At 54.5% G+C, this 25,717-nt stretch overlaps 1 protein-coding gene and 3 long non-coding RNA genes across 8 annotated transcripts in view; 1 reads left to right on the plus strand and 3 right to left on the minus strand.

Annotated features, from left to right (window-relative positions):
• The window catches only part of HAPLN1 (hyaluronan and proteoglycan link protein 1), a 103,506-nt gene that overhangs the window by 40,155 nt on the left and 37,634 nt on the right, over positions 1–25,717 (plus strand). The window lies entirely within an intron of this gene.
• LOC121108460 lies at positions 2,180–2,889 on the minus strand. The gene is made up of 2 exons (XR_005842979.1): positions 2,753–2,889; positions 2,180–2,621 (listed from the first exon to the last, which is right to left on the minus strand). It is a non-coding gene; the product is annotated as an uncharacterized LOC121108460 (long non-coding RNA).
• On the minus strand, positions 17,196–17,905 carry LOC121108457. The gene is made up of 2 exons (XR_005842976.1): positions 17,769–17,905; positions 17,196–17,637 (listed from the first exon to the last, which is right to left on the minus strand). It is a non-coding gene; the product is annotated as an uncharacterized LOC121108457 (long non-coding RNA).
• Positions 20,950–21,659, minus strand: LOC121108458. The gene is made up of 2 exons (XR_005842977.1): positions 21,523–21,659; positions 20,950–21,391 (listed from the first exon to the last, which is right to left on the minus strand). It is a non-coding gene; the product is annotated as an uncharacterized LOC121108458 (long non-coding RNA).

Below are 25,717 nucleotides of genomic sequence, written 5' to 3' on the forward strand. Positions count from 1 at the left end.
AGAGGCCTGTCCCGTACATCCCGTAGCCCCGCAAGACACCTACTACAACACTGTTCTTTAGGCTTTGACTGAAATCTGGCTTCTTGGCCATGCTATAGCACTGATTGAAAGTCATTGATATTTAGTAGTAGTTCTTCCTCATTTCTTCATTAGACTTAAGAAGTACAAAGTTTGTATCATTAATTCTGTATCCTGGACTCCATGGCCAGCAGGGCAAGGGAGGTGATTGTCCCCCTTTGCTCTGCACTTGTCTGGAGTACTCCATCCAGGTCTGGTCCCCAGCAAAAGAAAGATGTGGAGCTGCTGAAGTGGATCCAGAGGAGGCAAATAAAGGCTGAGGGAGCTGGGCTTGTTCAGTCTGGAGAAGGCTCTGAGGAGATATCACTACAGCCTTCCAGTTCTTGAAGGGAGCTTATAAATAGGAGGGAGACTGACTGACTATTTTGGGCAGAAAATGAAAGAACAAGTGGGAATGGCTTTAAACTAAAAGAGGGGAGATTTAGATTAAATATCTGGGGAACTCTCCATGCAGAAGGCGGTGAGGCACTGGTACAGGCTGCCCAGAGAAGCTCCATCCCTGGAGGTGTCCAAAGACAGGTGGAATAGAGACCTGGACAACCTCATCTGGTGGATGGAAACCTTACAAAATTTAGATTTTAGCTAATACGCTATGTGAAAATGTTACTTATTCAATAGCTCTCTTTATGAGGTAAAATTAAAAAAATATTTATAAATCTCAAAAATTGTACTGGAGAGAGTTCACTGGCATTTTTATAGGCCTGTACTTTCTGCTTCAGCCCAAGTAGTCACATTCTCCCCTGTATTCAATTCCTGCATATGTAGTAGCAAACACTTGTGTTCTTCATCCTGCTTTGTTTTTTTTTATATTTCTCATATTTTTCTAAGATTCCATTTACTGATGAGGTCAGACTAAATCAGCTTGTCGACAGTTAAATTACTTTCCTTACATATATGTTATGTTGCAGTCATCCGGAAATAACTGGTACCATTCTTAAAGTGATAGACTAGCTAATATCTCTGCCTTCGGGTTTGCCATACCAAGTGCTAGAAGCAATGCCCATACTTTGGGCTGAGTTTTCCCACACTTTCTATTGAAGAGAATGTACTTCTGAGTTCAGCTTTCATTTTATGGTTTTATTACACACCAGAGCACTTGCATACTTTAAAAAACATCCAGCTTTCTGAGCATCAAAGTCAGACTTACAGAAACCAGATTTCTTACCATAGCACTTGAGTAATTTCTCTGTTGCATTCCACCTCCAGCTGTGTAGTCACTCCACACTCCAAAATGGACCCATACCTGCTTAGAAGACATTTTCCACCACTCCAGTAACATCTTCTGTGGTGTTTCCCAACATGTTTTCGATATGTGTACACAAATGACAATTCATACCCACTTCCTTTCATTTGGATTTCCACAAGAGCCAATAAAAAATTGATACCATATTCTATTTCAGCTATTTCAGCAAATTTCTGACAGCTGCAGAAATTCTCTGTCAGGAGCCAGAGTATCTGACTAGTAACATACTTAGTGTAAAAACTGCATTTGCTTCACAAGTGTAGAAAATACGCAAAAATACAAGCAGAATTCCAACAATCACTCTCAGAGAATTGTGGACAGTGGCTCAGTGGATGCTCCTTCTCTGGAGGCGTTCACGGCCAGGCTGGATGGGGCTTTGAGCTACCTGGTCTAGAGGCAGGTGTCCCTGCCTACAGCAGGAGGGTTGGAACTAGGTAGTCATAAAGGTCCCTGCCAACCCAGACCATTCTGTGATTCTGTGATCTGCCTGTCCACTGGGGCCCAGGAGGCTGTGATCCAAAATGCTCAGTAAGGACTACCTGTGCCAGCACAGGGATGTTGCCTCAGCGCCCCCTGACCTGTGCTTGCCCTCAGTGCTGTGTCCATGGGCAGTAGGGCTGAGTGGTATTACCAGCAGTCAGCAGCACTCTTCAGTGTCCAGGTTGCTGCGTGCTTGATGAGTTCACATGATTCTGAAGTACTACTGAATATGTCTTTCCTTTGGGCCACAGTTCACTATTTCAGGCACCACAGTGTTCAGGAAAGCACTCCTTAGCAGAAAGTGAGGTGGGAAGAAGTCGCTGCTTCAGAACCACCCTCTCTCATGCTACAAGAGACCGAGAGAAAGCAAATGCGCGCTTTTGATGTAATAAAAGCAAGCACATTTATTCTAGAAGCATACAGCAATATTGAGCAGTCTTAGGGGTCTCTTTCCTTCCGGCCTTGTTGCTTCTGGAGCTGGACAGCTTCCTGCTCCTTTCCTGTCCTGTAGCAGTGCCCTCCCTATGCACAGTGGTGGTGTCTCTGGCCGGATCCCCTTCACTTTACAGCTGCTCTGGAGCTACCTGGGAGCTATGCTTGTGCCGGTATGCAGAGAAGAGTCTCTGTTTTCTTCCCCATCTTCTCACGGCTTTGCCTTCTCTTGCCTCCTGCAAAGATCCTCCTGCATGTGTCTCACATGCTGTAGGTATATCTCCATGAAGGCAGGGTTTGCCTTCATTTGGCGGAGCAGCTTGCAGTGTTTGCAGGAGCTGTTCTGGCAGTGTGTCTCTGGGGCAGCTGAGAGTACCTGGCTCCTCTCCTGGGAATGACAGAGCAGGGGGCGTGATGCAAAGGGCAGGGGCCTCGGGGCCCCGAGATCCCTGCCTCTGGGCTGTGCCCCTTCCTGAGAAACTCGGGCACCGTCTGGCTTGCCTGACCTCCATTCCTCACCTCTCTGCTGCGGCACCTCCTGAGTGTTCTCCACAGGTAAATCACCACGAGGAAAAGGCCCAGCTCTGTGCTCCTCTTGTAGAGCGCCTCCACGGGTCCCCATGGGTCCAGGTGCTCAAATGAAGACCAAAGCTGGTCCAGGGGGTAGGGCAGGTGGTAGTACCGGCTTGCCTTGCCAGTGCCCGGCTTCTCCACGTCCTGGGGATCCACATCCCACATAACCGTGGCCCAGGAGGGGCGTCCGGAATGGGCAAGGCTGTCCACAAACAGGAATGGCAAGCAGAAGACGAGGAGTAGGGAAAGCCTCGGGCTGAGCATTGCACCTTCCTACAACTTGCTCTCTGGCCGTCACTCTGACCTGAGCTCAATCAAGTCACCAGCAGCACCAGTGTCTGCGCAGCAACTGAGTGGCGGGCAGCAGCACCAGTTGCTGGCTGACCGCAGAGGCTTTATGACATCACAGTGACACAGTGACAAATGCATGCAACTGGGAGAGTTCTTAGCAGGGAAGCGGGGCCAGGCCCCCACTGGGATGGAGTTACAGCGTCACTGGGTAAAGGAAGAGAATCATAGAATCGTTGAACTGTAGAATCGTAGAATCACAGAATCATGGGATGGCCTGGCTTGAAAAGGACCACAGTGATCACCTAGTTCCAACCCCCCTGCCACAGGCAGGGTCGCCAACCACCAGACCCGGCTGCCCAGAGCCACATCCAGCCTGGTCTTGAATGCCTCCAGGAACGGGGCCTCCACAACCTCCTTGGGCAACCTGTTCCACTGCTTCACCACACTCTGAGTGAAGAACTTCCTCCTAATATCTAACCTAAACCTCCCCTGTCTCAGTTTACAACCACTCCCCTAGTCCTATCACTATCCACCCTCGTAAACAGCCGTTGCCCCTCCTGTTTATATGCTCCCTTCAAGTTCTGGAAGGCCACAACGGGGTCTCCGCAGAGCCTCCTCTCCTCTAAGCTACGCAAGCCCAGTTCCCTCAAGCTTTCCTCACAGGAGAGGTGCTCCAGCCCTCTGATCATCTTAGTGGCCCTCCTCTGGACTCGTTCTAAGAGCTCTCAGTCCTTCTTGTGCTGGAGGCCCCAGGCCTGGACGCAGTTCTCCAGATGGGGCCTCACAAGAGCCGAGTAGAGGGGGACAATCACCTCCCTCTCCCTGCAGGCCACTCCTCTTCCAGTGCGGCCCAGGATATAGTTGGCCTTCCGGGCTGCAAGCGCACACTGCTGGCTCATGTTCAGCTTCTTGTCTGCCAGGATTCTCAAGTCCTTCTCCACAGGGCTGCTCTCAAGGGGTTCTTCGCCCAGTCTGTGTGAACACCTGGGGTTGCCCCGGCCCAAGTGCAACGCCTTTTGCGTGGGCCCACTTCTCCAGCCTGTCTAGGTCCCTCTGGATGGCTTCCCTTCCCCCCAGTGTATTGGCTGCACCACTCAGCTTGGTGTTGTCTGCAAGCTTGCTGAGGGTGCACTCGATGCCATCACTGGCATCGAGTCACTGATACATATGTTGCAGAGCACCAGTCCCAAGACCGACCCCTGAGGGACACCGCTTGTGACTGGCCTCCACGCTGACGCAGAACCACTGATCACAACCCTTTGGCTGCGACCTGGCAACCAATTCTTAATCCACCAAACAGTCCATCCTTCAGATCCATGCCTCTCCAATTTAGAGAGAAGGATGTGGTGAGGGACCATGTCAAAGGCTTTGCAGAAGTCCAGGTAGATGACATCCGTCACCTTCCCCCATTCACCGATGCCATCACTCCATCATAGAAGGCCACCAGATTGGTCAGGCACGATCTGCCCTTGGTGAAGCCATGTCTCAAAACACCTCTTTATCCCGTATGTGCTTTAACGTAGATTCTAGGAGGATCTGCTCCATGATCTTCCCAGGCACAGAGGTGAGGCTCACCGGCCAGTAGTTCCCCAGGTCTTCCTTTCTCCCTGTCTAAAAAATGGGAGTAATGTTCCCTTTTCCCAGTCACCGGGGACTGCACCGCACAGCCATGATATTTCAAATATGATGGAGAGCGGCTCGGCAACCAAAGAGCAACTGATGTTATCCACCTGGACTTGTTCAAAGCGTTTGACACTGTCTCACGCAACATCCTGGTCACCAGATTGGATTTGATGGATGGACCGCTTGCTGGATAAGGAGCTGGCTGTGTGGTCACACTCAAGAGAGTTGCGGTCAATGGCTCAGTGCCCAAGGGGAGACTGTTGACGAGTGGTGTTCCTCAGGGATCGGTGCTGGGACCGGTGCCCTTTCACATCTTTATAGGCGACACAGACAGTGGGATCGAGCGCACCCTCAGCAAGTTTGCAGACGACACCAAGCTGAGTGGTGCAGTTGACACGCTAGAGGGAAGGGATGCCACTCAGAGGGACCTGGGCAGGCCTGAGAGATGAGCCCGTGCCAACCTCATGGAGTTCAGCAAGGCCATGTGCTGTCCTGCACCTGGCTGGATCAGACCCTGGGCAACCTGATGATGCTGTGCATTGCTCCTGTTCATTGCAGGGACCATTGGAATAGGTGACCTTTCAATGTCCCTTCCAACTCTGAGGACTCTACGATCATTCCACGTTAAGGAATTCTTTCCCGCAAGGGCGGTGAGACATAGGAACAGGCTGCCCAGAGAGGTTGTGGATGCCCCTTCTCTGGAGGCGTTCACGGCCAGGCTGGATGGGGCTTTGAGCTACCTGGTCTAGAGGCAGGTGTCCCTGCCTACAGCAGGAGGGTTGGAACTAGGTAGTCATAAAGGTCCCTGCCAACCCAGACCATTCTGTGATTCTGTGATCTGCCTGTCCACTGGGGCCCAGGAGGCTGTGATCCAAAATGCTCAGTAAGGACTACCTGTGCCAGCACAGGGATGTTGCCTCAGCGCCCCCTGACCTGTGCTTGCCCTCAGTGCTGTGTCCATGGGCAGTAGGGCTGAGTGGTATTACCAGCAGTCAGCAGCACTCTTCAGTGTCCAGGTTGCTGCGTGCTTGATGAGTTCACATGATTCTGAAGTACTACTGAATATGTCTTTCCTTTGGGCCACAGTTCACTATTTCAGGCACCACAGTGTTCAGGAAAGCACTCCTTAGCAGAAAGTGAGGTGGGAAGAAGTCGCTGCTTCAGAACCACCCTCTCTCATGCTACAAGAGACCGAGAGAAAGCAAATGCGCGCTTTTGATGTAATAAAAGCAAGCACATTTATTCTAGAAGCATACAGCAATATTGAGCAGTCTTAGGGGTCTCTTTCCTTCCGGCCTTGTTGCTTCTGGAGCTGGACAGCTTCCTGCTCCTTTCCTGTCCTGTAGCAGTGCCCTCCCTATGCACAGTGGTGGTGTCTCTGGCCGGATCCCCTTCACTTTACAGCTGCTCTGGAGCTACCTGGGAGCTATGCTTGTGCCGGTATGCAGAGAAGAGTCTCTGTTTTCTTCCCCATCTTCTCACGGCTTTGCCTTCTCTTGCCTCCTGCAAAGATCCTCCTGCATGTGTCTCACATGCTGTAGGTATATCTCCATGAAGGCAGGGTTTGCCTTCATTTGGCGGAGCAGCTTGCAGTGTTTGCAGGAGCTGTTCTGGCAGTGTGTCTCTGGGGCAGCTGAGAGTACCTGGCTCCTCTCCTGGGAATGACAGAGCAGGGGGCGTGATGCAAAGGGCAGGGGCCTCGGGGCCCCGAGATCCCTGCCTCTGGGCTGTGCCCCTTCCTGAGAAACTCGGGCACCGTCTGGCTTGCCTGACCTCCATTCCTCACCTCTCTGCTGCGGCACCTCCTGAGTGTTCTCCACAGGTAAATCACCACGAGGAAAAGGCCCAGCTCTGTGCTCCTCTTGTAGAGCGCCTCCACGGGTCCCCATGGGTCCAGGTGCTCAAATGAAGACCAAAGCTGGTCCAGGGGGTAGGGTAGGTGGTAGTACCGGCTTGCCTTGCCAGTGCCCGGCTTCTCCACGTCCTGGGGATCCACATCCCACATAACCGTGGCCCAGGAGGGGCGTCCGGAATGGGCAAGGCTGCCCACAAACAGGAAGGGCAAGCAGAAGACGAGGAGTAGGGAAAGCCTCGGGCTGAGCATTGCACCTTCCTACAACTTGCTCTCTGGCCGTCACTCTGACCTGAGCTCAATCAAGTCACCAGCAGCACCAGTGTCTGCGCAGCAACTGAGTGGCGGGCAGCAGCACCAGTTGCTGGCTGACCGCAGAGGCTTTATGACATCACAGTGACACAGTGACAAATGCATGCAACTGGGAGAGTTCTTAGCAGGGAAGCGGGGCCAGGCCCCCACTGGGATGGAGTTACAGCGTCACTGGGTAAAGGAAGAGAATCATAGAATCGTTGAACTGTAGAATCGTAGAATCACAGAATCATGGGATGGCCTGGCTTGAAAAGGACCACAGTGATCACCTAGTTCCAACCCCCCTGCCACAGGCAGGGTCGCCAACCACCAGACCCGGCTGCCCAGAGCCACATCCAGCCTGGTCTTGAATGCCTCCAGGAACGGGGCCTCCACAACCTCCTTGGGCAACCTGTTCCACTGCTTCACCACACTCTGAGTGAAGAACTTCCTCCTAATATCTAACCTAAACCTCCCCTGTCTCAGTTTACAACCACTCCCCTAGTCCTATCACTATCCACCCTCGTAAACAGCCGTTGCCCCTCCTGTTTATATGCTCCCTTCAAGTTCTGGAAGGCCACAACGGGGTCTCCGCAGAGCCTCCTCTCCTCTAAGCTACGCAAGCCCAGTTCCCTCAAGCTTTCCTCACAGGAGAGGTGCTCCAGCCCTCTGATCATCTTAGTGGCCCTCCTCTGGACTCGTTCTAAGAGCTCTCAGTCCTTCTTGTGCTGGAGGCCCCAGGCCTGGACGCAGTTCTCCAGATGGGGCCTCACAAGAGCCGAGTAGAGGGGGACAATCACCTCCCTCTCCCTGCAGGCCACTCCTCTTCCAGTGCGGCCCAGGATATAGTTGGCCTTCCGGGCTGCAAGCGCACACTGCTGGCTCATGTTCAGCTTCTTGTCTGCCAGGATTCTCAAGTCCTTCTCCACAGGGCTGCTCTCAAGGGGTTCTTCGCCCAGTCTGTGTGAACACCTGGGGTTGCCCCGGCCCAAGTGCAACGCCTTTTGCGTGGGCCCACTTCTCCAGCCTGTCTAGGTCCCTCTGGATGGCTTCCCTTCCCCCCAGTGTATTGGCTGCACCACTCAGCTTGGTGTTGTCTGCAAGCTTGCTGAGGGTGCACTCGATGCCATCACTGGCATCGAGTCACTGATACATATGTTGCAGAGCACCAGTCCCAAGACCGACCCCTGAGGGACACCGCTTGTGACTGGCCTCCACGCTGACGCAGAACCACTGATCACAACCCTTTGGCTGCGACCTGGCAACCAATTCTTAATCCACCAAACAGTCCATCCTTCAGATCCATGCCTCTCCAATTTAGAGAGAAGGATGTGGTGAGGGACCATGTCAAAGGCTTTGCAGAAGTCCAGGTAGATGACATCCGTCACCTTCCCCCATTCACCGATGCCATCACTCCATCATAGAAGGCCACCAGATTGGTCAGGCACGATCTGCCCTTGGTGAAGCCATGTCTCAAAACACCTCTTTATCCCGTATGTGCTTTAACGTAGATTCTAGGAGGATCTGCTCCATGATCTTCCCAGGCACAGAGGTGAGGCTCACCGGCCAGTAGTTCCCCAGGTCTTCCTTTCTCCCTGTCTAAAAAATGGGAGTAATGTTCCCTTTTCCCAGTCACCGGGGACTGCACCGCACAGCCATGATATTTCAAATATGATGGAGAGCGGCTCGGCAACCAAAGAGCAACTGATGTTATCCACCTGGACTTGTTCAAAGCGTTTGACACTGTCTCACGCAACATCCTGGTCACCAGATTGGATTTGATGGATGGACCGCTTGCTGGATAAGGAGCTGGCTGTGTGGTCACACTCAAGAGAGTTGCGGTCAATGGCTCAGTGCCCAAGGGGAGACTGTTGACGAGTGGTGTTCCTCAGGGATCGGTGCTGGGACCGGTGCCCTTTCACATCTTTATAGGCGACACAGACAGTGGGATCGAGCGCACCCTCAGCAAGTTTGCAGACGACACCAAGCTGAGTGGTGCAGTTGACACGCTAGAGGGAAGGGATGCCACTCAGAGGGACCTGGGCAGGCCTGAGAGATGAGCCCGTGCCAACCTCATGGAGTTCAGCAAGGCCATGTGCTGTCCTGCACCTAGCTGGATCAGACCCTGGGCAACCTGATGATGCTGTGCATTGCTCCTGTTCATTGCAGGGACCATTGGAATAGGTGACCTTTCAATGTCCCTTCCAACTCTGAGGACTCTACGATCATTCCACGTTAAGGAATTCTTTCCCGCAAGGGCGGTGAGACATAGGAACAGGCTGCCCAGAGAGGTTGTGGATGCCCCTTCTCTGGAGGCGTTCACGGCCAGGCTGGATGGGGCTTTGAGCTACCTGGTCTAGAGGCAGGTGTCCCTGCCTACAGCAGGAGGGTTGGAACTAGGTAGTCATAAAGGTCCCTGCCAACCCAGACCATTCTGTGATTCTGTGATCTGCCTGTCCACTGGGGCCCAGGAGGCTGTGATCCAAAATGCTCAGTAAGGACTACCTGTGCCAGCACAGGGATGTTGCCTCAGCGCCCCCTGACCTGTGCTTGCCCTCAGTGCTGTGTCCATGGGCAGTAGGGCTGAGTGGTATTACCAGCAGTCAGCAGCACTCTTCAGTGTCCAGGTTGCTGCGTGCTTGATGAGTTCACATGACTCTGAAGTACTACTGAATATGTCTTTCCTTTGGGCCACAGTTCACTATTTCAGGCACCACAGTGTTCAGGAAAGCACTCCTTAGCAGAAAGTGAGGTGGGAAGAAGTCGCTGCTTCAGAACCACCCTCTCTCATGCTACAAGAGACCGAGAGAAAGCAAATGCGCGCTTTTGATGTAATAAAAGCAAGCACATTTATTCTAGAAGCATACAGCAATATTGAGCAGTCTTAGGGGTCTCTTTCCTTCCGGCCTTGTTGCTTCTGGAGCTGGACAGCTTCCTGCTCCTTTCCTGTCCTGTAGCAGTGCCCTCCCTATGCACAGTGGTGGTGTCTCTGGCCGGATCCCCTTCACTTTACAGCTGCTCTGGAGCTACCTGGGAGCTATGCTTGTGCCGGTATGCAGAGAAGAGTCTCTGTTTTCTTCCCCATCTTCTCACGGCTTTGCCTTCTCTTGCCTCCTGCAAAGATCCTCCTGCATGTGTCTCACATGCTGTAGGTATATCTCCATGAAGGCAGGGTTTGCCTTCATTTGGCGGAGCAGCTTGCAGTGTTTGCAGGAGCTGTTCTGGCAGTGTGTCTCTGGGGCAGCTGAGAGTACCTGGCTCCTCTCCTGGGAATGACAGAGCAGGGGGCGTGATGCAAAGGGCAGGGGCCTCGGGGCCCCGAGATCCCTGCCTCTGGGCTGTGCCCCTTCCTGAGAAACTCGGGCACCGTCTGGCTTGCCTGACCTCCATTCCTCACCTCTCTGCTGCGGCACCTCCTGAGTGTTCTCCACAGGTAAATCACCACGAGGAAAAGGCCCAGCTCTGTGCTCCTCTTGTAGAGCGCCTCCACGGGTCCCCATGGGTCCAGGTGCTCAAATGAAGACCAAAGCTGGTCCAGGGGGTAGGGTAGGTGGTAGTACCGGCTTGCCTTGCCAGTGCCCGGCTTCTCCACGTCCTGGGGATCCACATCCCACATAACCGTGGCCCAGGAGGGGCGTCCGGAATGGGCAAGGCTGCCCACAAACAGGAAGGGCAAGCAGAAGACGAGGAGTAGGGAAAGCCTCGGGCTGAGCATTGCACCTTCCTACAACTTGCTCTCTGGCCGTCACTCTGACCTGAGCTCAATCAAGTCACCAGCAGCACCAGTGTCTGCGCAGCAACTGAGTGGCGGGCAGCAGCACCAGTTGCTGGCTGACCGCAGAGGCTTTATGACATCACAGTGACACAGTGACAAATGCATGCAACTGGGAGAGTTCTTAGCAGGGAAGCGGGGCCAGGCCCCCACTGGGATGGAGTTACAGCGTCACTGGGTAAAGGAAGAGAATCATAGAATCGTTGAACTGTAGAATCGTAGAATCACAGAATCATGGGATGGCCTGGCTTGAAAAGGACCACAGTGATCACCTAGTTCCAACCCCCCTGCCACAGGCAGGGTCGCCAACCACCAGACCCGGCTGCCCAGAGCCACATCCAGCCTGGTCTTGAATGCCTCCAGGAACGGGGCCTCCACAACCTCCTTGGGCAACCTGTTCCACTGCTTCACCACACTCTGAGTGAAGAACTTCCTCCTAATATCTAACCTAAACCTCCCCTGTCTCAGTTTACAACCACTCCCCTAGTCCTATCACTATCCACCCTCGTAAACAGCCGTTGCCCCTCCTGTTTATATGCTCCCTTCAAGTTCTGGAAGGCCACAACGGGGTCTCCGCAGAGCCTCCTCTCCTCTAAGCTACGCAAGCCCAGTTCCCTCAAGCTTTCCTCACAGGAGAGGTGCTCCAGCCCTCTGATCATCTTAGTGGCCCTCCTCTGGACTCGTTCTAAGAGCTCTCAGTCCTTCTTGTGCTGGAGGCCCCAGGCCTGGACGCAGTTCTCCAGATGGGGCCTCACAAGAGCCGAGTAGAGGGGGACAATCACCTCCCTCTCCCTGCAGGCCACTCCTCTTCCAGTGCGGCCCAGGATATAGTTGGCCTTCCGGGCTGCAAGCGCACACTGCTGGCTCATGTTCAGCTTCTTGTCTGCCAGGATTCTCAAGTCCTTCTCCACAGGGCTGCTCTCAAGGGGTTCTTCGCCCAGTCTGTGTGAACACCTGGGGTTGCCCCGGCCCAAGTGCAACGCCTTTTGCGTGGGCCCACTTCTCCAGCCTGTCTAGGTCCCTCTGGATGGCTTCCCTTCCCCCCAGTGTATTGGCTGCACCACTCAGCTTGGTGTTGTCTGCAAGCTTGCTGAGGGTGCACTCGATGCCATCACTGGCATCGAGTCACTGATACATATGTTGCAGAGCACCAGTCCCAAGACCGACCCCTGAGGGACACCGCTTGTGACTGGCCTCCACGCTGACGCAGAACCACTGATCACAACCCTTTGGCTGCGACCTGGCAACCAATTCTTAATCCACCAAACAGTCCATCCTTCAGATCCATGCCTCTCCAATTTAGAGAGAAGGATGTGGTGAGGGACCATGTCAAAGGCTTTGCAGAAGTCCAGGTAGATGACATCCGTCACCTTCCCCCATTCACCGATGCCATCACTCCATCATAGAAGGCCACCAGATTGGTCAGGCACGATCTGCCCTTGGTGAAGCCATGTCTCAAAACACCTCTTTATCCCGTATGTGCTTTAACGTAGATTCTAGGAGGATCTGCTCCATGATCTTCCCAGGCACAGAGGTGAGGCTCACCGGCCAGTAGTTCCCCAGGTCTTCCTTTCTCCCTGTCTAAAAAATGGGAGTAATGTTCCCTTTTCCCAGTCACCGGGGACTGCACCGCACAGCCATGATATTTCAAATATGATGGAGAGCGGCTCGGCAACCAAAGAGCAACTGATGTTATCCACCTGGACTTGTTCAAAGCGTTTGACACTGTCTCACGCAACATCCTGGTCACCAGATTGGATTTGATGGATGGACCGCTTGCTGGATAAGGAGCTGGCTGTGTGGTCACACTCAAGAGAGTTGCGGTCAATGGCTCAGTGCCCAAGGGGAGACTGTTGACGAGTGGTGTTCCTCAGGGATCGGTGCTGGGACCGGTGCCCTTTCACATCTTTATAGGCGACACAGACAGTGGGATCGAGCGCACCCTCAGCAAGTTTGCAGACGACACCAAGCTGAGTGGTGCAGTTGACACGCTAGAGGGAAGGGATGCCACTCAGAGGGACCTGGGCAGGCCTGAGAGATGAGCCCGTGCCAACCTCATGGAGTTCAGCAAGGCCATGTGCTGTCCTGCACCTGGCTGGATCAGACCCTGGGCAACCTGATGATGCTGTGCATTGCTCCTGTTCATTGCAGGGACCATTGGAATAGGTGACCTTTCAATGTCCCTTCCAACTCTGAGGACTCTACGATCATTCCACGTTAAGGAATTCTTTCCCGCAAGGGCGGTGAGACATAGGAACAGGCTGCCCAGAGAGGTTGTGGATGCCCCTTCTCTGGAGGCGTTCACGGCCAGGCTGGATGGGGCTTTGAGCTACCTGGTCTAGAGGCAGGTGTCCCTGCCTACAGCAGGAGGGTTGGAACTAGGTAGTCATAAAGGTCCCTGCCAACCCAGACCATTCTGTGATTCTGTGATCTGCCTGTCCACTGGGGCCCAGGAGGCTGTGATCCAAAATGCTCAGTAAGGACTACCTGTGCCAGCACAGGGATGTTGCCTCAGCGCCCCCTGACCTGTGCTTGCCCTCAGTGCTGTGTCCATGGGCAGTAGGGCTGAGTGGTATTACCAGCAGTCAGCAGCACTCTTCAGTGTCCAGGTTGCTGCGTGCTTGATGAGTTCACATGATTCTGAAGTACTACTGAATATGTCTTTCCTTTGGGCCACAGTTCACTATTTCAGGCACCACAGTGTTCAGGAAAGCACTCCTTAGCAGAAAGTGAGGTGGGAAGAAGTCGCTGCTTCAGAACCACCCTCTCTCATGCTACAAGAGACCGAGAGAAAGCAAATGCGCGCTTTTGATGTAATAAAAGCAAGCACATTTATTCTAGAAGCATACAGCAATATTGAGCAGTCTTAGGGGTCTCTTTCCTTCCGGCCTTGTTGCTTCTGGAGCTGGACAGCTTCCTGCTCCTTTCCTGTCCTGTAGCAGTGCCCTCCCTATGCACAGTGGTGGTGTCTCTGGCCGGATCCCCTTCACTTTACAGCTGCTCTGGAGCTACCTGGGAGCTATGCTTGTGCCGGTATGCAGAGAAGAGTCTCTGTTTTCTTCCCCATCTTCTCACGGCTTTGCCTTCTCTTGCCTCCTGCAAAGATCCTCCTGCATGTGTCTCACATGCTGTAGGTATATCTCCATGAAGGCAGGGTTTGCCTTCATTTGGCGGAGCAGCTTGCAGTGTTTGCAGGAGCTGTTCTGGCAGTGTGTCTCTGGGGCAGCTGAGAGTACCTGGCTCCTCTCCTGGGAATGACAGAGCAGGGGGCGTGATGCAAAGGGCAGGGGCCTCGGGGCCCCGAGATCCCTGCCTCTGGGCTGTGCCCCTTCCTGAGAAACTCGGGCACCGTCTGGCTTGCCTGACCTCCATTCCTCACCTCTCTGCTGCGGCACCTCCTGAGTGTTCTCCACAGGTAAATCACCACGAGGAAAAGGCCCAGCTCTGTGCTCCTCTTGTAGAGCGCCTCCACGGGTCCCCATGGGTCCAGGTGCTCAAATGAAGACCAAAGCTGGTCCAGGGGGTAGGGTAGGTGGTAGTACCGGCTTGCCTTGCCAGTGCCCGGCTTCTCCACGTCCTGGGGATCCACATCCCACATAACCGTGGCCCAGGAGGGGCGTCCGGAATGGGCAAGGCTGCCCACAAACAGGAAGGGCAAGCAGAAGACGAGGAGTAGGGAAAGCCTCGGGCTGAGCATTGCACCTTCCTACAACTTGCTCTCTGGCCGTCACTCTGACCTGAGCTCAATCAAGTCACCAGCAGCACCAGTGTCTGCGCAGCAACTGAGTGGCGGGCAGCAGCACCAGTTGCTGGCTGACCGCAGAGGCTTTATGACATCACAGTGACACAGTGACAAATGCATGCAACTGGGAGAGTTCTTAGCAGGGAAGCGGGGCCAGGCCCCCACTGGGATGGAGTTACAGCGTCACTGGGTAAAGGAAGAGAATCATAGAATCGTTGAACTGTAGAATCGTAGAATCACAGAATCATGGGATGGCCTGGCTTGAAAAGGACCACAGTGATCACCTAGTTCCAACCCCCCTGCCACAGGCAGGGTCGCCAACCACCAGACCCGGCTGCCCAGAGCCACATCCAGCCTGGTCTTGAATGCCTCCAGGAACGGGGCCTCCACAACCTCCTTGGGCAACCTGTTCCACTGCTTCACCACACTCTGAGTGAAGAACTTCCTCCTAATATCTAACCTAAACCTCCCCTGTCTCAGTTTACAACCACTCCCCTAGTCCTATCACTATCCACCCTCGTAAACAGCCGTTGCCCCTCCTGTTTATATGCTCCCTTCAAGTTCTGGAAGGCCACAACGGGGTCTCCGCAGAGCCTCCTCTCCTCTAAGCTACGCAAGCCCAGTTCCCTCAAGCTTTCCTCACAGGAGAGGTGCTCCAGCCCTCTGATCATCTTAGTGGCCCTCCTCTGGACTCGTTCTAAGAGCTCTCAGTCCTTCTTGTGCTGGAGGCCCCAGGCCTGGACGCAGTTCTCCAGATGGGGCCTCACAAGAGCCGAGTAGAGGGGGACAATCACCTCCCTCTCCCTGCAGGCCACTCCTCTTCCAGTGCGGCCCAGGATATAGTTGGCCTTCCGGGCTGCAAGCGCACACTGCTGGCTCATGTTCAGCTTCTTGTCTGCCAGGATTCTCAAGTCCTTCTCCACAGGGCTGCTCTCAAGGGGTTCTTCGCCCAGTCTGTGTGAACACCTGGGGTTGCCCCGGCCCAAGTGCAACGCCTTTTGCGTGGGCCCACTTCTCCAGCCTGTCTAGGTCCCTCTGGATGGCTTCCCTTCCCCCCAGTGTATTGGCTGCACCACTCAGCTTGGTGTTGTCTGCAAGCTTGCTGAGGGTGCACTCGATGCCATCACTGGCATCGAGTCACTGATACATATGTTGCAGAGCACCAGTCCCAAGACCGACCCCTGAGGGACACCGCTTGTGACTGGCCTCCACGCTGACGCAGAACCACTGATCACAACCCTTTGGCTGCGACCTGGCAACCAATTCTTAATCCACCAAACAGTCCATCCTTCAGATCCATGCCTCTCCAATTTAGAGAGAAGGATGTGGTGAGGGACCATGTCAAAGGCTTTGCAGAAGTCCAGGTAGATGACATCCGTCACCTTCCCCCATTCACCGATGCCATCACTCCATCATAGAAGGCCACCAGATTGGTCAGGCACGATCTGCCCTTGGTGAAGCCATGTCTCAAAACACCTCTTTATCCCGTATGTGCTTTAACGTAGATTCTAGGAGGATCTGCTCCATGATCTTCCCAGGCACAGAGGTGAGGCTCACCGGCCAGTAGTTCCCCAGGTCTTCCTTTCTCCCTGTCTAAAAAATGGGAGTAATGTTCCCTTTTCCCAGTCACCGGGGACTGCACCGCACAGCCATGATATTTCAAATATGATGGAGAGCGGCTCGGCAACCAAAGAGCAACTGATGTTATCCACCTGGACTTGTTCAAAGCGTTTGACACTGTCTCACGCAACATCCTGGTCACCAGATTGGATTTGATGGATGGACCGCTTGCTGGATAAGGAGCTGGCTGTGTGGTCACACTCAAGAGAGTTGCGGTCAATGGCTCAGTGCCCAAGGGGAGACTGTTGACGAGTGGTGTTCCTCAGGGATCGGTGCTGGGACCGGTGCCCTTTCACATCTTTATAGGCGACACAGACAGTGGGATCGAGCGCACCCTCAGCAAGTTTGCAGACGACACCAAGCTGAGTGGTGCAGTTGACACGCTAGAGGGAAGGGATGCCACTCAGAGGGACCTGGGCAGGCCTGAGAGATGAGCCCGTGCCAACCTCATGGAGTTCAGCAAGGCCATGTGCTGTCCTGCACCTGGCTGGATCAGACCCTGGGCAACCTGATGATGCTGTGCATTGCTCCTGTTCATTGCAGGGACCATTGGAATAGGTGACCTTTCAATGTCCCTTCCAACTCTGAGGACTCTACGATCATTCCACGTTAAGGAATTCTTTCCCGCAAGGGCGGTGAGACATAGGAACAGGCTGCCCAGAGAGGTTGTGGATGCCCCTTCTCTGGAGGCGTTCACGGCCAGGCTGGATGGGGCTTTGAGCTACCTGGTCTAGAGGCAGGTGTCCCTGCCTACAGCAGGAGGGTTGGAACTAGGTAGTCATAAAGGTCCCTGCCAACCCAGACCATTCTGTGATTCTGTGATCTGCCTGTCCACTGGGGCCCAGGAGGCTGTGATCCAAAATGCTCAGTAAGGACTACCTGTGCCAGCACAGGGATGTTGCCTCAGCGCCCCCTGACCTGTGCTTGCCCTCAGTGCTGTGTCCATGGGCAGTAGGGCTGAGTGGTATTACCAGCAGTCAGCAGCACTCTTCAGTGTCCAGGTTGCTGCGTGCTTGATGAGTTCACATGATTCTGAAGTACTACTGAATATGTCTTTCCTTTGGGCCACAGTTCACTATTTCAGGCACCACAGTGTTCAGGAAAGCACTCCTTAGCAGAAAGTGAGGTGGGAAGAAGTCGCTGCTTCAGAACCACCCTCTCTCATGCTACAAGAGACCGAGAGAAAGCAAATGCGCGCTTTTGATGTAATAAAAGCAAGCACATTTATTCTAGAAGCATACAGCAATATTGAGCAGTCTTAGGGGTCTCTTTCCTTCCGGCCTTGTTGCTTCTGGAGCTGGACAGCTTCCTGCTCCTTTCCTGTCCTGTAGCAGTGCCCTCCCTATGCACAGTGGTGGTGTCTCTGGCCGGATCCCCTTCACTTTACAGCTGCTCTGGAGCTACCTGGGAGCTATGCTTGTGCCGGTATGCAGAGAAGAGTCTCTGTTTTCTTCCCCATCTTCTCACGGCTTTGCCTTCTCTTGCCTCCTGCAAAGATCCTCCTGCATGTGTCTCACATGCTGTAGGTATATCTCCATGAAGGCAGGGTTTGCCTTCATTTGGCGGAGCAGCTTGCAGTGTTTGCAGGAGCTGTTCTGGCAGTGTGTCTCTGGGGCAGCTGAGAGTACCTGGCTCCTCTCCTGGGAATGACAGAGCAGGGGGCGTGATGCAAAGGGCAGGGGCCTCGGGGCCCCGAGATCCCTGCCTCTGGGCTGTGCCCCTTCCTGAGAAACTCGGGCACCGTCTGGCTTGCCTGACCTCCATTCCTCACCTCTCTGCTGCGGCACCTCCTGAGTGTTCTCCACAGGTAAATCACCACGAGGAAAAGGCCCAGCTCTGTGCTCCTCTTGTAGAGCGCCTCCACGGGTCCCCATGGGTCCAGGTGCTCAAATGAAGACCAAAGCTGGTCCAGGGGGTAGGGCAGGTGGTAGTACCGGCTTGCCTTGCCAGTGCCCGGCTTCTCCACGTCCTGGGGATCCACATCCCACATAACCGTGGCCCAGGAGGGGCGTCCGGAATGGGCAAGGCTGCCCACAAACAGGAATGGCAAGCAGAAGACGAGGAGTAGGGAAAGCCTCGGGCTGAGCATTGCACCTTCCTACAACTTGCTCTCTGGCCGTCACTCTGACCTGAGCTCAATCAAGTCACCAGCAGCACCAGTGTCTGCGCAGCAACTGAGTGGCGGGCAGCAGCACCAGTTGCTGGCTGACCGCAGAGGCTTTATGACATCACAGTGACACAGTGACAAATGCATGCAACTGGGAGAGTTCTTAGCAGGGAAGCGGGGCCAGGCCCCCACTGGGATGGAGTTACAGCGTCACTGGGTAAAGGAAGAGAATCATAGAATCGTTGAACTGTAGAATCGTAGAATCACAGAATCATGGGATGGCCTGGCTTGAAAAGGACCACAGTGATCACCTAGTTCCAACCCCCCTGCCACAGGCAGGGTCGCCAACCACCAGACCCGGCTGCCCAGAGCCACATCCAGCCTGGTCTTGAATGCCTCCAGGAACGGGGCCTCCACAACCTCCTTGGGCAACCTGTTCCACTGCTTCACCACACTCTGAGTGAAGAACTTCCTCCTAATATCTAACCTAAACCTCCCCTGTCTCAGTTTACAACCACTCCCCTAGTCCTATCACTATCCACCCTCGTAAACAGCCGTTGCCCCTCCTGTTTATATGCTCCCTTCAAGTTCTGGAAGGCCACAACGGGGTCTCCGCAGAGCCTCCTCTCCTCTAAGCTACGCAAGCCCAGTTCCCTCAAGCTTTCCTCACAGGAGAGGTGCTCCAGCCCTCTGATCATCTTAGTGGCCCTCCTCTGGACTCGTTCTAAGAGCTCTCAGTCCTTCTTGTGCTGGAGGCCCCAGGCCTGGACGCAGTTCTCCAGATGGGGCCTCACAAGAGCCGAGTAGAGGGGGACAATCACCTCCCTCTCCCTGCAGGCCACTCCTCTTCCAGTGCGGCCCAGGATATAGTTGGCCTTCCGGGCTGCAAGCGCACACTGCTGGCTCATGTTCAGCTTCTTGTCTGCCAGGATTCTCAAGTCCTTCTCCACAGGGCTGCTCTCAAGGGGTTCTTCGCCCAGTCTGTGTGAACACCTGGGGTTGCCCCGGCCCAAGTGCAACGCCTTTTGCGTGGGCCCACTTCTCCAGCCTGTCTAGGTCCCTCTGGATGGCTTCCCTTCCCCCCAGTGTATTGGCTGCACCACTCAGCTTGGTGTTGTCTGCAAGCTTGCTGAGGGTGCACTCGATGCCATCACTGGCATCGAGTCACTGATACATATGTTGCAGAGCACCAGTCCCAAGACCGACCCCTGAGGGACACCGCTTGTGACTGGCCTCCACGCTGACGCAGAACCACTGATCACAACCCTTTGGCTGCGACCTGGCAACCAATTCTTAATCCACCAAACAGTCCATCCTTCAGATCCATGCCTCTCCAATTTAGAGAGAAGGATGTGGTGAGGGACCATGTCAAAGGCTTTGCAGAAGTCCAGGTAGATGACATCCGTCACCTTCCCCCATTCACCGATGCCATCACTCCATCATAGAAGGCCACCAGATTGGTCAGGCACGATCTGCCCTTGGTGAAGCCATGTCTCAAAACACCTCTTTATCCCGTATGTGCTTTAACGTAGATTCTAGGAGGATCTGCTCCATGATCTTCCCAGGCACAGAGGTGAGGCTCACCGGCCAGTAGTTCCCCAGGTCTTCCTTTCTCCCTGTCTAAAAAATGGGAGTAATGTTCCCTTTTCCCAGTCACCGGGGACTGCACCGCACAGCCATGATATTTCAAATATGATGGAGAGCGGCTCGGCAACCAAAGAGCAACTGATGTTATCCACCTGGACTTGTTCAAAGCGTTTGACACTGTCTCACGCAACATCCTGGTCACCAGATTGGATTTGATGGATGGACCGCTTGCTGGATAAGGAGCTGGCTGTGTGGTCACACTCAAGAGAGTTGCGGTCAATGGCTCAGTGCCCAAGGGGAGACTGTTGACGAGTGGTGTTCCTCAGGGATCGGTGCTGGGACCGGTGCCCTTTCACATCTTTATAGGCGACACAGACAGTGGGATCGAGCGCACCCTCAGCAAGTTTGCAGACGACACCAAGCTGAGTGGTGCAGTTGACACGCTAGAGGGAAGGGATGCCACTCAGAGGGACCTGGGCAGGCCTGAGAGATGAGCCCGTGCCAACCTCATGGAGTTCAGCAAGGCCATGTGCTGTCCTGCACCTGGCTGGATCAGACCCTGGGCAACCTGATGATGCTGTGCATTGCTCCTGTTCATTGCAGGGACCATTGGAATAGGTGACCTTTCAATGTCCCTTCCAACTCTGAGGACTCTACGATCATTCCACGTTAAGGAATTCTTTCCCGCAAGGGCGGTGAGACATAGGAACAGGCTGCCCAGAGAGGTTGTGGATGCCCCTTCTCTGGAGGCGTTCACGGCCAGGCTGGATGGGGCTTTGAGCTACCTGGTCTAGAGGCAGGTGTCCCTGCCTACAGCAGGAGGGTTGGAACTAGGTAGTCATAAAGGTCCCTGCCAACCCAGACCATTCTGTGATTCTGTGATCTGCCTGTCCACTGGGGCCCAGGAGGCTGTGATCCAAAATGCTCAGTAAGGACTACCTGTGCCAGCACAGGGATGTTGCCTCAGCGCCCCCTGACCTGTGCTTGCCCTCAGTGCTGTGTCCATGGGCAGTAGGGCTGAGTGGTATTACCAGCAGTCAGCAGCACTCTTCAGTGTCCAGGTTGCTGCGTGCTTGATGAGTTCACATGATTCTGAAGTACTACTGAATATGTCTTTCCTTTGGGCCACAGTTCACTATTTCAGGCACCACAGTGTTCAGGAAAGCACTCCTTAGCAGAAAGTGAGGTGGGAAGAAGTCGCTGCTTCAGAACCACCCTCTCTCATGCTACAAGAGACCGAGAGAAAGCAAATGCGCGCTTTTGATGTAATAAAAGCAAGCACATTTATTCTAGAAGCATACAGCAATATTGAGCAGTCTTAGGGGTCTCTTTCCTTCCGGCCTTGTTGCTTCTGGAGCTGGACAGCTTCCTGCTCCTTTCCTGTCCTGTAGCAGTGCCCTCCCTATGCACAGTGGTGGTGTCTCTGGCCGGATCCCCTTCACTTTACAGCTGCTCTGGAGCTACCTGGGAGCTATGCTTGTGCCGGTATGCAGAGAAGAGTCTCTGTTTTCTTCCCCATCTTCTCACGGCTTTGCCTTCTCTTGCCTCCTGCAAAGATCCTCCTGCATGTGTCTCACATGCTGTAGGTATATCTCCATGAAGGCAGGGTTTGCCTTCATTTGGCGGAGCAGCTTGCAGTGTTTGCAGGAGCTGTTCTGGCAGTGTGTCTCTGGGGCAGCTGAGAGTACCTGGCTCCTCTCCTGGGAATGACAGAGCAGGGGGCGTGATGCAAAGGGCAGGGGCCTCGGGGCCCCGAGATCCCTGCCTCTGGGCTGTGCCCCTTCCTGAGAAACTCGGGCACCGTCTGGCTTGCCTGACCTCCATTCCTCACCTCTCTGCTGCGGCACCTCCTGAGTGTTCTCCACAGGTAAATCACCACGAGGAAAAGGCCCAGCTCTGTGCTCCTCTTGTAGAGCGCCTCCACGGGTCCCCATGGGTCCAGGTGCTCAAATGAAGACCAAAGCTGGTCCAGGGGGTAGGGCAGGTGGTAGTACCGGCTTGCCTTGCCAGTGCCCGGCTTCTCCACGTCCTGGGGATCCACATCCCACATAACCGTGGCCCAGGAGGGGCGTCCGGAATGGGCAAGGCTGCCCACAAACAGGAAGGGCAAGCAGAAGACGAGGAGTAGGGAAAGCCTCGGGCTGAGCATTGCACCTTCCTACAACTTGCTCTCTGGCCGTCACTCTGACCTGAGCTCAATCAAGTCACCAGCAGCACCAGTGTCTGCGCAGCAACTGAGTGGCGGGCAGCAGCACCAGTTGCTGGCTGACCGCAGAGGCTTTATGACATCACAGTGACACAGTGACAAATGCATGCAACTGGGAGAGTTCTTAGCAGGGAAGCGGGGCCAGGCCCCCACTGGGATGGAGTTACAGCGTCACTGGGTAAAGGAAGAGAATCATAGAATCGTTGAACTGTAGAATCGTAGAATCACAGAATCATGGGATGGCCTGGCTTGAAAAGGACCACAGTGATCACCTAGTTCCAACCCCCCTGCCACAGGCAGGGTCGCCAACCACCAGACCCGGCTGCCCAGAGCCACATCCAGCCTGGTCTTGAATGCCTCCAGGAACGGGGCCTCCACAACCTCCTTGGGCAACCTGTTCCACTGCTTCACCACACTCTGAGTGAAGAACTTCCTCCTAATATCTAACCTAAACCTCCCCTGTCTCAGTTTACAACCACTCCCCTAGTCCTATCACTATCCACCCTCGTAAACAGCCGTTGCCCCTCCTGTTTATATGCTCCCTTCAAGTTCTGGAAGGCCACAACGGGGTCTCCGCAGAGCCTCCTCTCCTCTAAGCTACGCAAGCCCAGTTCCCTCAAGCTTTCCTCACAGGAGAGGTGCTCCAGCCCTCTGATCATCTTAGTGGCCCTCCTCTGGACCCGTTCTAAGAGCTCTCAGTCCTTCTTGTGCTGGAGGCCCCAGGCCTGGACGCAGTTCTCCAGATGGGGCCTCACAAGAGCCGAGTAGAGGGGGACAATCACCTCCCTCTCCCTGCAGGCCACTCCTCTTCCAGTGCGGCCCAGGATATAGTTGGCCTTCCGGGCTGCAAGCGCACACTGCTGGCTCATGTTCAGCTTCTTGTCTGCCAGGATTCTCAAGTCCTTCTCCACAGGGCTGCTCTCAAGGGGTTCTTCGCCCAGTCTGTGTGAACACCTGGGGTTGCCCCGGCCCAAGTGCAACGCCTTTTGCGTGGGCCCACTTCTCCAGCCTGTCTAGGTCCCTCTGGATGGCTTCCCTTCCCCCCAGTGTATTGGCTGCACCACTCAGCTTGGTGTTGTCTGCAAGCTTGCTGAGGGTGCACTCGATGCCATCACTGGCATCGAGTCACTGATACATATGTTGCAGAGCACCAGTCCCAAGACCGACCCCTGAGGGACACCGCTTGTGACTGGCCTCCACGCTGACGCAGAACCACTGATCACAACCCTTTGGCTGCGACCTGGCAACCAATTCTTAATCCACCAAACAGTCCATCCTTCAGATCCATGCCTCTCCAATTTAGAGAGAAGGATGTGGTGAGGGACCATGTCAAAGGCTTTGCAGAAGTCCAGGTAGATGACATCCGTCACCTTCCCCCATTCACCGATGCCATCACTCCATCATAGAAGGCCACCAGATTGGTCAGGCACGATCTGCCCTTGGTGAAGCCATGTCTCAAAACACCTCTTTATCCCGTATGTGCTTTAACGTAGATTCTAGGAGGATCTGCTCCATGATCTTCCCAGGCACAGAGGTGAGGCTCACCGGCCAGTAGTTCCCCAGGTCTTCCTTTCTCCCTGTCTAAAAAATGGGAGTAATGTTCCCTTTTCCCAGTCACCGGGGACTGCACCGCACAGCCATGATATTTCAAATATGATGGAGAGCGGCTCGGCAACCAAAGAGCAACTGATGTTATCCACCTGGACTTGTTCAAAGCGTTTGACACTGTCTCACGCAACATCCTGGTCACCAGATTGGATTTGATGGATGGACCGCTTGCTGGATAAGGAGCTGGCTGTGTGGTCACACTCAAGAGAGTTGCGGTCAATGGCTCAGTGCCCAAGGGGAGACTGTTGACGAGTGGTGTTCCTCAGGGATCGGTGCTGGGACCGGTGCCCTTTCACATCTTTATAGGCGACACAGACAGTGGGATCGAGCGCACCCTCAGCAAGTTTGCAGACGACACCAAGCTGAGTGGTGCAGTTGACACGCTAGAGGGAAGGGATGCCACTCAGAGGGACCTGGGCAGGCCTGAGAGATGAGCCCGTGCCAACCTCATGGAGTTCAGCAAGGCCATGTGCTGTCCTGCACCTGGCTGGATCAGACCCTGGGCAACCTGATGATGCTGTGCATTGCTCCTGTTCATTGCAGGGACCATTGGAATAGGTGACCTTTCAATGTCCCTTCCAACTCTGAGGACTCTACGATCATTCCACGTTAAGGAATTCTTTCCCGCAAGGGCGGTGAGACATAGGAACAGGCTGCCCAGAGAGGTTGTGGATGCCCCTTCTCTGGAGGCGTTCACGGCCAGGCTGGATGGGGCTTTGAGCTACCTGGTCTAGAGGCAGGTGTCCCTGCCTACAGCAGGAGGGTTGGAACTAGGTAGTCATAAAGGTCCCTGCCAACCCAGACCATTCTGTGATTCTGTGATCTGCCTGTCCACTGGGGCCCAGGAGGCTGTGATCCAAAATGCTCAGTAAGGACTACCTGTGCCAGCACAGGGATGTTGCCTCAGCGCCCCCTGACCTGTGCTTGCCCTCAGTGCTGTGTCCATGGGCAGTAGGGCTGAGTGGTATTACCAGCAGTCAGCAGCACTCTTCAGTGTCCAGGTTGCTGCGTGCTTGATGAGTTCACATGACTCTGAAGTACTACTGAATATGTCTTTCCTTTGGGCCACAGTTCACTATTTCAGGCACCACAGTGTTCAGGAAAGCACTCCTTAGCAGAAAGTGAGGTGGGAAGAAGTCGCTGCTTCAGAACCACCCTCTCTCATGCTACAAGAGACCGAGAGAAAGCAAATGCGCGCTTTTGATGTAATAAAAGCAAGCACATTTATTCTAGAAGCATACAGCAATATTGAGCAGTCTTAGGGGTCTCTTTCCTTCCGGCCTTGTTGCTTCTGGAGCTGGACAGCTTCCTGCTCCTTTCCTGTCCTGTAGCAGTGCCCTCCCTATGCACAGTGGTGGTGTCTCTGGCCGGATCCCCTTCACTTTACAGCTGCTCTGGAGCTACCTGGGAGCTATGCTTGTGCCGGTATGCAGAGAAGAGTCTCTGTTTTCTTCCCCATCTTCTCACGGCTTTGCCTTCTCTTGCCTCCTGCAAAGATCCTCCTGCATGTGTCTCACATGCTGTAGGTATATCTCCATGAAGGCAGGGTTTGCCTTCATTTGGCGGAGCAGCTTGCAGTGTTTGCAGGAGCTGTTCTGGCAGTGTGTCTCTGGGGCAGCTGAGAGTACCTGGCTCCTCTCCTGGGAATGACAGAGCAGGGGGCGTGATGCAAAGGGCAGGGGCCTCGGGGCCCCGAGATCCCTGCCTCTGGGCTGTGCCCCTTCCTGAGAAACTCGGGCACCGTCTGGCTTGCCTGACCTCCATTCCTCACCTCTCTGCTGCGGCACCTCCTGAGTGTTCTCCACAGGTAAATCACCACGAGGAAAAGGCCCAGCTCTGTGCTCCTCTTGTAGAGCGCCTCCACGGGTCCCCATGGGTCCAGGTGCTCAAATGAAGACCAAAGCTGGTCCAGGGGGTAGGGTAGGTGGTAGTACCGGCTTGCCTTGCCAGTGCCCGGCTTCTCCACGTCCTGGGGATCCACATCCCACATAACCGTGGCCCAGGAGGGGCGTCCGGAATGGGCAAGGCTGCCCACAAACAGGAAGGGCAAGCAGAAGACGAGGAGTAGGGAAAGCCTCGGGCTGAGCATTGCACCTTCCTACAACTTGCTCTCTGGCCGTCACTCTGACCTGAGCTCAATCAAGTCACCAGCAGCACCAGTGTCTGCGCAGCAACTGAGTGGCGGGCAGCAGCACCAGTTGCTGGCTGACCG

Source organism: Gallus gallus, chromosome Z, assembly GCF_016699485.2.
Source record: "Gallus gallus isolate bGalGal1 chromosome Z, bGalGal1.mat.broiler.GRCg7b, whole genome shotgun sequence".
Lineage (NCBI taxonomy): Eukaryota > Metazoa > Chordata > Aves > Galliformes > Phasianidae > Gallus > Gallus gallus.